Genomic DNA, 13864 nt, shown 5'->3' on the forward strand with positions numbered 1-13864 from the left:
TTGCAACCTGAGGGGCTCATCTTTCAGCACTATATCAGACAATGTTCCACTGCTATTCATAAGATTTTCACTGGCCAATTTTTTCAGAAGTAGACTACCAGGTCCTTCTTCCTCACCCCTCACTTCAGTTTGTATCTTGTAAAATCAAAGATCTCTTGCACAGTCATAAAATAATTTTCCAATTCAGGGAATGTAACCTTGATTGTAAGACTAAATATATAGCCCATATTCAAATTCCAGTAATGTTCTTTAGAGCAAATTTTTACCCCTGATTCCAGATCCGATCCAGGATCACACACATCACATTTAGTTGTCTTGCCTCCTTAAACCAAAAATCAAACCCACTGCTGTTGAGTTCTGACTCATAGCGACACTATAGGACAGAGTAGAACTGCCCTAGGGTTTCCAAGGCTGTAAATCTTTATGGATGCAGACTGCCACATCTTTGGCCTGCAGAGTAGTTGGTGGGTTCGAACCACTGACTTTTTGGTTAGCAGCCACACTCTTTAACCACTGAAACTCCAGGGCTCCTTCATGCCTCCTATGTCTCCTTATGTATGGAAAAGTTTTTCAGTCTTTGTCTTTTATGATCTTGCCATTTTTGTAGAGTATGGGCCAAATATATTGTAGAATGTCCCCCAATCTGAGTTTGATTGTGCCTCACAATTAGACTCAGGTTGTGTATCTGGCAGGAATACCATATGGGCTCTGGAGGTGCACTCTTGTCTACGCCAAGAAATTTGTCAGACAGTTACCTGGCCAACCAACTGGAAGAGACACATATTTCTGCCCATTCCTAAGAAAGGTGATTCAACAGATTGTGGAAGTTATCAAACAATATCATGAATATCATACGCAAGTAAAATTTTGCTGAAGATCATTGAAAAGTGATTGCAGCAGTACATTGACAGGAAACTGCCAGAAATTCAAGCTGAATTCAAAAGAGGACATGGAATGAAGGATACTGTTGGTGATGTCAGATGGATCTTGGCTGAAAGCAGAGAATACCAGAAAGATGTTTGCCTGTGTTTTATTGACTATACAAAGACATTCGACTGTGTGGGTCATAACAAACTATGGATAACATTGTGAAGAATGGGAATTCCAGAACACTTAATTGTGCTCATGAGGAACCTGTACATAGAACAGGAGGCAGCCATTAGAACAGAAAAAAGCTTTAAAGTCTGGAAAGGTGTGCATCAGGGTTGCATTCTTTCACCATACTTATTCAGTCTGTATAAAACCCAAAAACCAAATCCGTAGCCTTTGAGTTAATTTCAACTCACCACAACCCTACAGGTTTCCAACTGCCTGATATGGTTTCCAAGGAGCGCCTGGTGAATTTGAACTGCCGTAGCTCTTAACCACTATGCCCCCAGGGCAAATAATCTGAGAAGCTGGGCTATATGAAGAAGGCAGCATCAAGATTGGAGGAAAATACATTAACAACCTGTGATACGCAGTTGAAACAACCTTGCTTACTGAAAGTGAAGAGGACTTGAAGCACTTACTGATAAAGATCAAAGACTACAGCTGTCAGTATGGATTGCACCTCAACATAAAGAAAACAAAAATCCTCATAACTCGACCAATAAGCAACATCATGATAAACAGAGAAAGTTTGAAGTTGTCAAGGATTTCATTTTACTTGGATCCACAATCAATGCCCATGGGAGCAGCAGTCAAGAAATCAGACGATGTGTTGCGTTGGGCAAATCTGCTGCAAAAGACCTCTTTAAAGTGTTGGAAGGCAAAGATGTCACTTTGAGGACTAAGGTGTGCCTGACCCAAGTCATTGTATTTTCAGTCACCTCATTTGTACATGAAAGCTGGACAATGAATAAGGAAGATCAAAGAAGAATTGATGCCTTTGAATTAAGGCGTTGGCGAAGAATATTGAATATACCACGGACTGCCAGAAGAATGAACAAATCTTTCTGGGAAGAAGTACAACCTGAATGCTCCTTAGAAGCAAAGATGGCAAGACTTAGTCTCACATATTTTGCACATGCTATCAGGAGGGAGCAGTCGCTGGAGAAGGACATTATCCTTGGTAAAATAGAGAGTCAGTGGAAAAGAAGAAGACCCTCAATGAGTTGCGTTGACACAGTGGCTGCAACAAACATGGCAGAGATTGTGAGCATGGCGCAGGACCGGGCAGTGTTTCGTTGCTATGATTTTGAATCAAATCAATGGCACCTAACAATAATAACAAAACTGCATTCTCTGCATATCAGGAGGCACATGGTGTTAATTTGTCCCATTATCGGTGATGTTAACGTTGATCACTTACGACGGTGACCATCATATTAATCCACTGTAAAAAGTGCCCTTCTTCCCCATGAAATTAATAAGTTTTGGAATCAAAATTGTGCACATAACCTGTTCCTTGACAACCTGTCATCCAATAATTTCAGCATTTCTTGATGATTCTTGCGAGAATGAAGTATTTCTGATAGTCGTAACATGGTGATTGTTTAAATCATTTTCTCATTATCTGGCATTCTACTGTAAAGAAAGCTTTCCCTTCTCCTGTGACACCTTTTTCATTTATTTACTCATCTATTTATCTATATTTCTTAGTGTCTGTATGAACTCATGAGTTCTTTCTTATTCACTGTATTATAACGTATTAGTGTCATTATTCATTTTGATCATTCTACCTAATTTGATTAGGCCGATTCCTTTTTTTTTGTTTGTTTCTTTGGGGGGTGTTTTTGGGACTGGAGATACTCCACATCTTAAAACCTTTTGAGGACTCCCTTTTGCCTCACAATAAAATCTTGACTCACAACCAAACCCAAACTTCTTAAATGCCTAACAAGACCCCTTCTGGTTCTTGCCTCGCTCATCTCTCTTTGTCCCCTCCACCCGTCTTACCAACTTCACTTTACACGGTCGTGTTAAAATATTTCTTGTTTTCTGAGTAGCCCTGGCCTCTCATAGGCCTTCCCACCTGGTGTACCTTCTGTGTGGAAGGTTTGTCAGCACCCTACCCTCTCTTTGTCTCTTCAGCCTTGGTTTAGTTATCCCTCTTTCTGACTCCTTCCTTCCCAAGCTGGGTTAGGTGCCTGTTTTAATCCGGGTTCTCTAGAGGAGCAAAACCAGTGAAGCATATATATATATACATCGAGAGAAAATTTCTTCAGGGAAATGGCTCACACAATCTGGTGGAGCTGACAAGTCACAAATCCATTGGTCAGGCAACAACATGATGACCTCTGCTGTCTCAAGTGGTTGCAGGCTGATGAACCCAAAATCTGCAGGTCAGGCCACAGGCTGGAGGCCTCTGCTGGTTCACAGGATTGCTGGGGTTGGAGAATTCAAAATGTGCAGGCCAAGTGGCAGGCCAGAGACTTCTGCAGGCTTACATCCCAAGAATGAGGCCAGGCAATGAGAAGAGTGCAAGTTCGAGAAAGAGAGCCAAGTTTGCCAGAACATCCATTTATATGCTGGATGCAGGCCACACCCCCAAGGAAACTCCCTTTTCAACTGATTGGCTGCTTACATCAGATCAGAAGAATGGAACATGATTACATAGTGTCTGACAAACCACTAAGAATCATAGCCTAAGCAAGTTGACACATAACATTAACCATCCCAGTGCTCTCCCATATGCTTGCTACCCGAGCACTCCATGTGCACCGTTAACACTTATTACTCTTTATTCTTTACTGTCTGTTTACCTAATTTTTTTAGTCTGATTTTGCTACTAGACTGAGAGCTCCTTGAGAGAAGAGAATGTGTCTTGCTCTCTGTTATCTCCCGAGCTCTTAGCACAATCCCTGAGGTTTGGCAGGTGATTAGTGAATATTTGTTTAATTAATCGGTAAATGAATAGTTCTAAAAGTCATTACAAATGAATTTTTGAGTAATGTGGTTAAGCCAATGGGAATGAGTTTGCTAACATCAGGTAAGGTAGTTTTCAATGATAATATACACAATGGAAATGCTGAGAAAATAAAGCAATGTTCTTAGAAGACTAGCTGAAATTTATGCCTTTACTAACATAATAATGACTAGCTTTGGTAATTGGTTACTTCAATAGATATTTATTAAGTATATACTGTGAGCACATGGGGTCGCCGTGAGTCAGAATTGACTGGACAGCAACTATGAACAACAACGTGAGCCACACATAGTTAAACAGATCGCTGAAATTGTCTCCGCCCTTGAGGAACAGACCATTTGGTTGGGTGTCAACCACATAAATAGAAAATTATTACAATGTGATGAATATTTTAATACAGAATGCTGAGAAAATCCAGAGGGGAGACCAACTATCTAAAAGGGAAAGATTTGCATGGTTTACATCTGAGCCGAAGCTTGAAAAATAAGCAAGATTTTACCACAAATAGAAGTAGACAGAGGTAGGACAGTTTAGGCAAAAGGAATAGCATATGTGAAGGACCCTTAAAGGACATAAAATTTTCAAGAACAAAAAGATGGTCCATTCTAAAGAAGTTTCATGCTTAACTTCTAGGAAGCTAGTGCTCCTCCAATCTGTTTTTTAATAGGATAATACACACAACGGAAATACTGGGGAGTATTTATCAGAGAAAATGCTAGGAAAATAAAACAATGAATCGTGGAAACAGTTTGCACTTGTCTACTAACCTAAAGGTTGGTGATTCAAACCCACCCCATGGCACCATATAAGTAAGGCCTGGCAACCTGCTTCCTTAAAGATTACAGCCATGAAAATCCTGTGGAGAAGTTTTAGTCTATAACACATGGAGTCACTATGAGTTGGAATGGACTCAACGGCAATGGGTTTGGTTTTTTTGGTGTATATATGATCAATCCACCAGAGCAGTTATAAAAGAAGTGATTCAGCAAACTTAAAGGAAATAAAGCATACTTTACCTTTGATTTTTTTTTTCCCCATAAAATTGATTAGGGAATAGGTAAGATATTCTTGTGTATGAGGAAGGTACCCTAGCATAAAGTCTTCAACCTTCTCACTTAAACTGCAGAGAATATAATTGATCCTGTTGAAGAGATACAGGTAGTCCCCGACTTATGACATATACCAGTTATGACGAACCACACTTATGACTGTCAGTGTATCTGGATCGTTGCATCTCCAGGGAGGAAGTTACCAGAAAATGCATGCTGGGGAAATGGAAAAAATTGCTGAGTTTTGCGAACATGTTCTAAACATTTTATTAGGGTAATATGATGGCAGAGATCGGTGGAAAATCATCCATATGGCAAGAATGCTGAATTTAGAACTTGATATGGGGAAATCCTGGCTATGGCCGCTAACCAAAGGTCCATAGTTCAAATCCACCAGGTGCTCCTTGGAAACCCTGTGGGGCAGCTCCCCTCCGTCCTGTAGGGTCGTTATGAGTCCGAATTGACTCAACGGCAATGGGTTTTGTTTCCGGTTTATCGTGAGGTGGATCATGAAGGGGAAGTGACAGATCAGGACTTAATGGATTTTGAAGAGAAAAGAAATGCGGAAGGAGAAAAACAATGAGGAAGAGGAAGGAGAGAAGTCGTCAAAAAAATTTTACAGTGAAAGGATTAGCTGGAGTTTTCTCTGAACTAAATCAGAGGCTTCAGTTGCTTGGAAACATGGACCCAAACGCTGATTGCTTTGCTAAAGTCGAAAGGTAAATTCAAGAAGCAGTGAGATGTTACTGCAAAATACATGAAGAAAAAAAGGACTATATGGACAACTCTCACTAGAAATGTGATCCCCATTCCCAGGGATGATTTAGAACCTTCCACAAATGGAGTTAGTATGCAACTGACGAAACGCCAACAGTGTCAAACTCTTCCCCATCGTTGGTGTAAATTTTTATGATTTGTGTATTTTTTTATGTATTAAAATATATTTGTAAATTCGTATGTAATGTTTCCAACCTCAAAAGAAAATAAAGATCAGATTATCAAGATACTGATAATAAAAGGCAATAGTCAAAAAAAAAGAAGTTTCGATTTACCTCAGAAGCGACTTAAAGAGGAGCTGTTGGAACGGAATCCCCATGGGAAATTGGGAGACTATCTGTGCTGAAAATATCATCCCTTTATTTAATAAGGGATCAAGAAACTGGAGGGAGGATAACGAGGTAATAACAACCATTCTGTGGATTTTTAATATGCACTAATGGCCAGTTAACAATATCCAGCTGCCTCCAATGGGGGAAAAATGGACAGATGACATATGGGGCACTATGAAGCATGGCTGGATAAAGGGGACAACTATACTGGGAGAAGAAGGTACTGTTGGTACAGACTTGGTTGAGTAAATACAGCCTAGAGAGGGGGCTAACATTTACTGGACGCCTACTATTGTGCCAGGCACACTGTACTATACAAGACAGCCTTTCATTATTATCTCATTAGGGACCCAAGTGTCTTTGAGGTATATTTCTAAGATCAAAAGGCATCAAGGCACAGATACTATGTAGCTCAAATCACAGAGGATAAGAGACAAAAAAGTCTGATAATTTAGAAGTCAGGACCTACTGATAACTATTGGGCAATTTATTTACTTCGGTAAAAAGCAACTATTCAAAAAAAGGGATAAAATTTTAGGGGGTGACAGAATGAGGATGGTTCTAAAGAAGAACGTAAATTAGGCGAGAAAACAAATATTTGCACGACGCCCTCTTCCTCTGACAGCTCCGATTCAGTCCTGGGAGTCCCTAGTCTGCTGAAAAAGACCGGTGCATATCCCTTGGCTTCGTCGCTGGTTCCGGCAATGGCACTTGCTCAGCGCCGCTCGCGAGGCTCCGGCGCCGGGGAGCGCGGCGACTCCGCGGTGGGGTGAGCCTGGCCACAGCAGAGATCACACCAGGTGCATTCCTCCGCAGCGGGCATCACCTGCTGACGCCTCCGTAGCCCTTTAGGAGCCCGGGAGCCGCCCGAGCTGGGGGCAGCCAGGAAGTGCGGGCTCCCGGCCCGGGTGTCCGCCAGCAGACCGCCGCTCCCCGCGCTCAGCCGCCGAGGCCAGGAGGGCATCCCCCCAGCACATGCGCTCCAAGCGCGGCCCAGAGGCGGGGACCGGGTAGGGAGACAGTCCCGGGGATGCGAGCAGGAACGGCGGAAGCCGCTCTCGACCAGGTCAGGCCGCCGCCGCCGCCCTTTCCCAGCTCGCTGGAGGGCCGGGCGCAGAGGCGGCGGCGGCGGCAGCAGTGAGCTGACCCGCGCCAATCAGAAGCGCCAGCTGGGAGGGACGCTCGCCGCGGAAAAGCCGGGGGTGGAGACGGGGGCGGGCAGGGGCGGGGAGCGCTGGCCCAATGGGGGCGCCGCCTGGGATTGACGTGAGGCTCTCCGGGCTGCGGAGAGCGCCAGTGCCCGGCCTCAGTGACTGAGGGAGGCAGGGGACCGGGTGGAGGGGAACGGGAAGGCGGGATTTCCGCCAGAGTCCCGGAAGTGGGAGGCTGTGTGTTCTCATGCGAACGGGAAGGAGCGTTGAGGATTTGGAGTCTCGAGGTTGAGACATTTTCGGGCCCGAAAGGGGAAGAATTCGCTGTCGCCGCCGCCGCCAGCCCGCGCCGCTCCCTACCCTGCCCTCCCCCTCTTTCCCGGCGCCCGCCCGCTCCGCCTCTTCCTTCCCTTTCCCTTCCCTTCCCTCTCCTCTCGCCCTAGTCCCCTCGTGTGGCACGGTCGCCGGGGCAGCCAGGGCTGCGGCGGAGGAGCCCGTGGCCGGGGTCAGGCAGTGGCGGCGGCGGCGGCTGTGGCTGGAACGGCGCTGACAGGTGAGTGTGGAGGCCGCGGCGGGAGCGTCGGCGGAGGGAAGGCCGGGGCAACTCTCCCCCACACACTTACTCCTCAGACCTCGCACTTCTCCTTCGCCCCCTCCCCCGCCGCCGCCCCTAGCGCCGGGCCCGGGCTGGGGGAGGGGAGGAACCGAGAGTTGGGCGGGGACTCCTCCCTCTCCCCTCCCCCAGCCGGGCTCGGACCCGCCGCCCGGCTCTCGCCTGTCACCGGAGCCGCCATCTTCCCGCCGGAGGCGACTCTCCAGGCTCTGGCTGGGTCGGCTCCTGGCTCTGCCGACGATTTTCCTTGGTTAGCAGCTGCCTTCAGGCCCGAGTCGTGGAGGTGGAGGCCCAGGGCAGGGAAGGAGGAAGCAGCTTAATGTAGGGGTTTCTCAGGCCCCGGCCCGGCCTTGCTCAATTAAGTCTCCACAGCTTTCTGTATCCCCTAGAGGGCCGAGGTGGGAATTGGCGCCCACCGAGGGGGCGCGCCTGCTTGGCCTGGGCGAGTCCCTCCTCCTCCTGCCCAGGCCCTTTCCGGACTGCCTTGGAGGGCGGGTCGCCCCCGGAGGATCTCGAAGAGCCTTGGCAAATGCTGAATAACAGGGGCGAGGATCTGGGTCCTTGCGGGGTTCCTGCTCCTTTTCCTGAACCTGGCCGCGGACGGGGGCGGCGGCAGCTGGACTCGGCGCTGTCAGCGTCTCCCGGAGCTGCACTGCGGCGGCCCGCGGCCTGGCCCCCCACCCCCGCCCCGGTTTCTGCCCCTTCCCCCAGAAAGCCAAGTTGTGGTTGCCCCCTCCTTCCAGTCCCTCATTTTCTTTTCAGCCTGCCCTAGATGAAACGAAGAGGTTATACAGTTCTGTTTAATCGTTTTTCGTGTGGCTTTGCCTTTAGGACAGCTGGCTGGGTCGTCCAGCTAGCTGATGGCCCCACCTGAGGATGGGCTCGTTAGGGTGTCGGATTCTTTTAGGACCAGGAAGTATGGATCCTGTTGCTCTGGTGTTTGTGTGAAATATTCCTGTTTTTCTCTTGATAGACTTGAGCAATAACAAATTCAGAAGGAAAAAGGGAAATCAAATCTGAAGATTCCGTGTTTGAAACAGACAAATACAGTCTCAAACAGATCAGGAAACGCTTATCATGTGGTTCTCTAAAATCAGAACGTACATTTAAGAGTTATTCAGACTACGGTGTGATTTTTTGTATTCCAACTTTCTGTGAATGTAATCTTTTGGTCCTCCCTCCTTTTTATGTAAAACGGTCTTAAATTTTGCCTGAGATGAAACCTGAAAAATTTACCTGTAGAGCATCTCTGGAAACCCTGGTGGCGGAGTGGTAAAGCCACAGCTGCTAACCATGAGGTCAGCAGTTCGAATCCACCAGGTGCTCCTTGGAAACTCGATGGGGCAGTTGTTCTCTGTCCTTTAGGGTCGCTATGAGTCGGAATCAACTCGATGGTAGTGGGTTGTGTGTGGGTAGAGTATCTCTTATCGGACATCTGTCTGAGACCCTCTCACTTGCTTTCACTGTAACCTGCCTTTATCTTAAAGTGGAAGTTTGCAGTTTTAAATAACTGACAAAACGAAATTACTTCCCTTGAAAGTGCAGTGAAATTAGTTTGTAAGTATAAACAAGTATTTTTTTCCAATAGAGATAATATCATTTTGAAGGTGAATATTTTAAGTAGGCATACTAGTTATTTTTTCCCTTGTGAAAGTTATTTTTCTTCTACTCTCTAGCTTTGGTTGAACTGAGAATATTGTGCTGGTGTCTTATTTTAAGTAGTGTTAAATATTTTAAATGCCTTTGAAATAGGTGTTGCAAAGACCACAGGGGCGGAGAGTGATGTTCACCTTTTCCTTGGTGGTCAGATAGCATGTGAAATGTGCAATTTCCATACTTCCCCAACCTGCCTGGCTCCTCCTAATTTACAGTCAGGGTAATTTACAGAAGTTGAAATGGTTGTGGCTTTTTAACTTTTCTCTGTATTTAATATACTTGAAAGATAGTTTTGTAATCAGGCTACACAACAAATAACTTAAGCGAGGTTTGCTTGAGTTGCTAAAGTAAAACACTTTCTAAAAAGGCATCAGATTAAAAAGTTTATTATTCAACCATATGTTTGGTTTGTATACTCCGCTTTAAAACTTGTGTTTGGTTAGAAATAAGTTATTCCTGTATTTTGAAAAGTTAATGAGAGTTGACTTGACATGAAAGAATGTCATGGCTTCTTAATTTGTTAGAAATTTTTTACTCTCTTGGTGCTTCAGTTTCCTCATCTGTAAAAAGGGGATGGTTGTCTTAGTCACAAAGGGCTGTTGCGATACAAACATATCAGTGTTGCCTGTTTTTACTATTTTAATTATTATTGAATTCTTGTTGAGAATTAGGAGAGAGATATTTACCTTAGTACTTTCTAAAGTATATTACATTGTGGCTGTTGATTTTAATTTAATAGCGGAGAGAAATTTTTACTTGATCACATGTATCTGGGCAAAGAAAACAGGTTCCGTGGACAGAATATATTTGGACAAAGGGGTTACACTATATTTGAGTAGAAAGCCAGAGGAAAAATATGTATGATAATATGGGTACAGACGTCTCCTAGCGTTTGTTAAAAATTAATCAAAACTCAAAGAAGTTGAAACAGCGTTCTGTATGCATATAGGGAGAACATTTTGATAAAAAAAAACTAAATTGCTAGAGCAGGCTGGTTACAATGAAGCTTATAAAGAGGAGGGAGAAGAAGATGATCAACCCTTGGCTAATATTAATGTGATTGATTGAACCCTGCCTTCCCCCCTTAACTTGAAATCAGCTGATAACCTGGCTACTAGGTGGCCTCTAGCCTGGCTGCTAAAAATTTGGCCCTCCACCCACCTTACCCACCTGCAGCCATGAGACTTTTTGAGATTTAAATTAGGAAAGCTTAGTTAATTGGCCTGATAATGTGTTTAGTGCTTCTGTTCTACCTCCTACTTTCTTGGGTAGTAGTACCTGGGGTCTTCAAAGCTTGGAAGCAGCTATCCAAGGTACAGTTGGCCTGTATTCTCCTGGAACAACACAGAAAGACAGCCAGGAATAGGAAGAGGAAATGGACTGTGTGGCTAATTGCTTCCATGAACAACTGCCTCCTTTGCCGTGAGACCAGAACTGGATGGTGCTTGGCTATCATTATTGAACATTTTGATCAAAGATTCTGTGGAAGAGTCCTGATCGAGGGGCGAAAATGTAGAACAGAATTTCAAAATCCCATGGAATCAGAATTTTCTGGGGCCATAGAGGATGGAACCCCTGAGAGTATTGCCCTGAGATTATCTTTAAACCGTAAGCCAAAAATAACCCCTAAAGTCTTCTTAAAACCAAATAGTTAAGCTTAACTAGTGAAGAATGTCTGCCTTGAGTATTGCGCTCTTTCAAGATCTATCTCTATGAGATCACATTGACAACAACAAAAAACCCATTGCTGTCGAGAAGATTCCGACTCATAGCGGCCCTATAGGACAGAGTAGAACTGCCCTGTAGAGTTTCCAAGGAGTGCCTGGTAGATTTGAACTGCCAACCTTTTGGTTAGCAGCCATAGCTCTTAACTACTACACCACCAGGGTTTCCACATTAACAACAGCAACTTGAAAAATTAGGAAATTTAGGGAGCAGTGAGTTTATGTTAATGGGGGAGGAGTAACTCCGAAAAGAGGCTGAGAATGATTGCACAACTGGAAGAACGGAATCACTGTCACTGAGTTATACATGTAGAAACAGTTGAATTGGTGTATGTTCTGTGTATTCTCAACAACAAAAATTAAATTTTTTTCAATTTCAGGGGAAAAAAATTAGAGCCTAGAGTCTTTTTTCATTTAAATCAGGAGGTAATGGTTTTGTTGACCGTTCTTTTCTAGGAGGAAAAGACATTTACATTTCTGTAGAGCAGCTTCTGGCAGGATTTTGCAGTTTGGGTCAGGCTGTTTACAGTTAATATAGGGTCCCTGTGAGTTGGAATTGACTTGATGGCAGTGAGTTTTTTTGGCTTTACTTGGTTTTGTTACTAAGAAAAACCTTAAAATCAAAGTAAGATATCTGTTACTAATTTTCTTCTTCAACACATTCATGTTGACAGATTCTTTAGAAAAGTAGCAGAAATTCAGTGGTAAAAATTTCAGAGTTATTTGATTTTATTTAATATTCCTGGGGATTGCCCTTTAAAAAAAGAGAGAGATTTGGAGAATTTACTGAACAAGGTGATTTCCAGAAGTAATCACAAATTTTGACAAATATATTTAAACTCTGGAAACAAATATTTTAGTCACTTAAAAACTTTTTGCTGTTGAGTTGATTCCAACTCATGGCAACCTATTATTGTGTGTCCAGTTTTCAGTGGCTGATATTTGGAAGTAGGTCATCAGGCCTTTCTTCGGAGGTGCCTCTGGTTGTACTCAGACTTCCAGCTTTGAGTTAGTGCCTTAACTGTTTGCACCACCCAGGGACAGTCACTTGTTTTTATGAAGCAAAGTCTTCACATATCCTGAAACATAATTCTAAAATATTTAAGGGCAATTTGTGATATTAAGTTGTTAATGGCAATTACAAAACACAGTGCTTTCAAGTAGCTGTCTCCGCTCTATGTAGATCTGCAACAACGTTTACAAATTTTTGTAGTGATAGACTTGGACTTAGTGTTACCAACCAAGAAGTGGCTGACGAACTCCTTTCATGATTGTTTCAGAATCTTATGCTGGAGTTCATACTTTCCATTAAAACAGTAAAACACTGATAGTTAGGATTATAACCCAAGCGTTCCAATTTTAGTATCATGTGCCATCTTTATGATGGTATGGAGGTTGTAAAAAAGCTGCGTAGGTATATTTCGCTTTAAATTCCTTTTGTTTTAGTTCTGATAGTAAAGGCACAGGTTTTAAGTATGCTTTCAGAATGCATGTGTGTGTCCTTGCAGGTTTCTTTCAGATTTAAGGAATTTTCTTCAGTTTCATAATTGCAAGAAAATCTCAGATTGTATTCTTGTAATTCTTCCTATAACAACCCTTTTCTCAATGGGGAGGGGGAAACATGAATACTGAAATTTTGCTTATTGAAAATATATTGTTAAATATTGACAGTGCACCAGGGGCTTGCTTGCTTATGCTTTTTGATAAAACTTTATGCTTGTTTCTTAAAAAGCTCATTTTTCTGTAAGAGCAAATTTGAGTGCATAGTAATTGAGACATTGCCTTCTGAGGAAGTTAAACTCATCAGGCCTGATTTCAGTTTGGTTTAAACTTTTGCTCCTAATTGTTATGTATGTTGACATCTTTGGAGATTCTTTACTTCTCCTGGAGTTAGAAAATGAATTTGATAGAGATGATATGAAATTGTAAGGTAGGAAACCATTAGGCTCTCTGTTCTCTTATTAAAAGAAGATAGTTCCAAAATTGTTACATTGTACAGCAGGAATGTGTTTCCCCCCTAACATTCTAATACTTTATTTTTCCCTTGTATAAATGTCTTCCTTAGGAACAGAGGAACTTAGATTAGTTTCAGGCCAACCCCCCACTCCACTCCCACCCCCCCCACCTGTCTTTTGTGCCTTCATTGCCTTTATAAACTTTCTCTTTTCATCTTTTTTACTGTGAATCTGTTGTGGCTCCTATTTTAATCATAAAGGATTTGCAGTTGAGTGATGTGTCTTCTTTCATAGTATTGTTCTTTTGTTCAATGTCAACTCTGCTGCCCCTGATAGTGAGACCCTGGGCCATCAAGTAGCATTGTGTAATATTGAAATATTTACTATTTAACTCAGATCTGTAAGCATGTTACCTTTTTAGGGGAAGTTTAATAATTACTGAGATGAGATTTAGCTTCACCGAAAATATTCTTTATGAAATCTGATGTGCAGAAATTTTGGCTAAAAGTAATAAATTAGAATGGTATTTGCATGATTAAAAACAAAATACTGTCTTATTTACACACACCATTTTAGTTATACTGCAGCCAAAGAGGTTGCTTTAAAGTTATGTCTTGTTTGTTATACCCCTTTTAAAAGCTTATCAGTGACTATCCCCTGCCTAAATATGAAAAGCTCAGGCTCCCAAACATGATGTGCCTAATCCTATGTGGCTGGGTATATTTCTATATTTTTTCTTCTCATTTCTAAAAGGCTG

At 43.1% G+C, this 13864-nt stretch overlaps 1 protein-coding gene across 2 annotated transcripts in view; it reads left to right on the top strand.

The window, feature by feature from the left end:
* The first annotated feature begins 7343 nt into the window (after positions 1-7343).
* The window catches only part of LARP4B (La ribonucleoprotein 4B), a 135726-nt gene continuing 129205 nt past the window's right edge, over positions 7344-13864 (top strand). For both annotated transcript variants that reach the window (XM_049881667.1, XM_049881668.1), the window contains exon 1: positions 7344-7712. The gene's annotated coding sequence lies outside the window, so the exon portion shown is untranslated. The remainder of the gene's footprint in view (positions 7713-13864) is intronic.

Source organism: Elephas maximus, chromosome 4, assembly GCF_024166365.1.
Source record: "Elephas maximus indicus isolate mEleMax1 chromosome 4, mEleMax1 primary haplotype, whole genome shotgun sequence".
Taxonomy (NCBI): Eukaryota; Metazoa; Chordata; class Mammalia; order Proboscidea; family Elephantidae; genus Elephas; species Elephas maximus.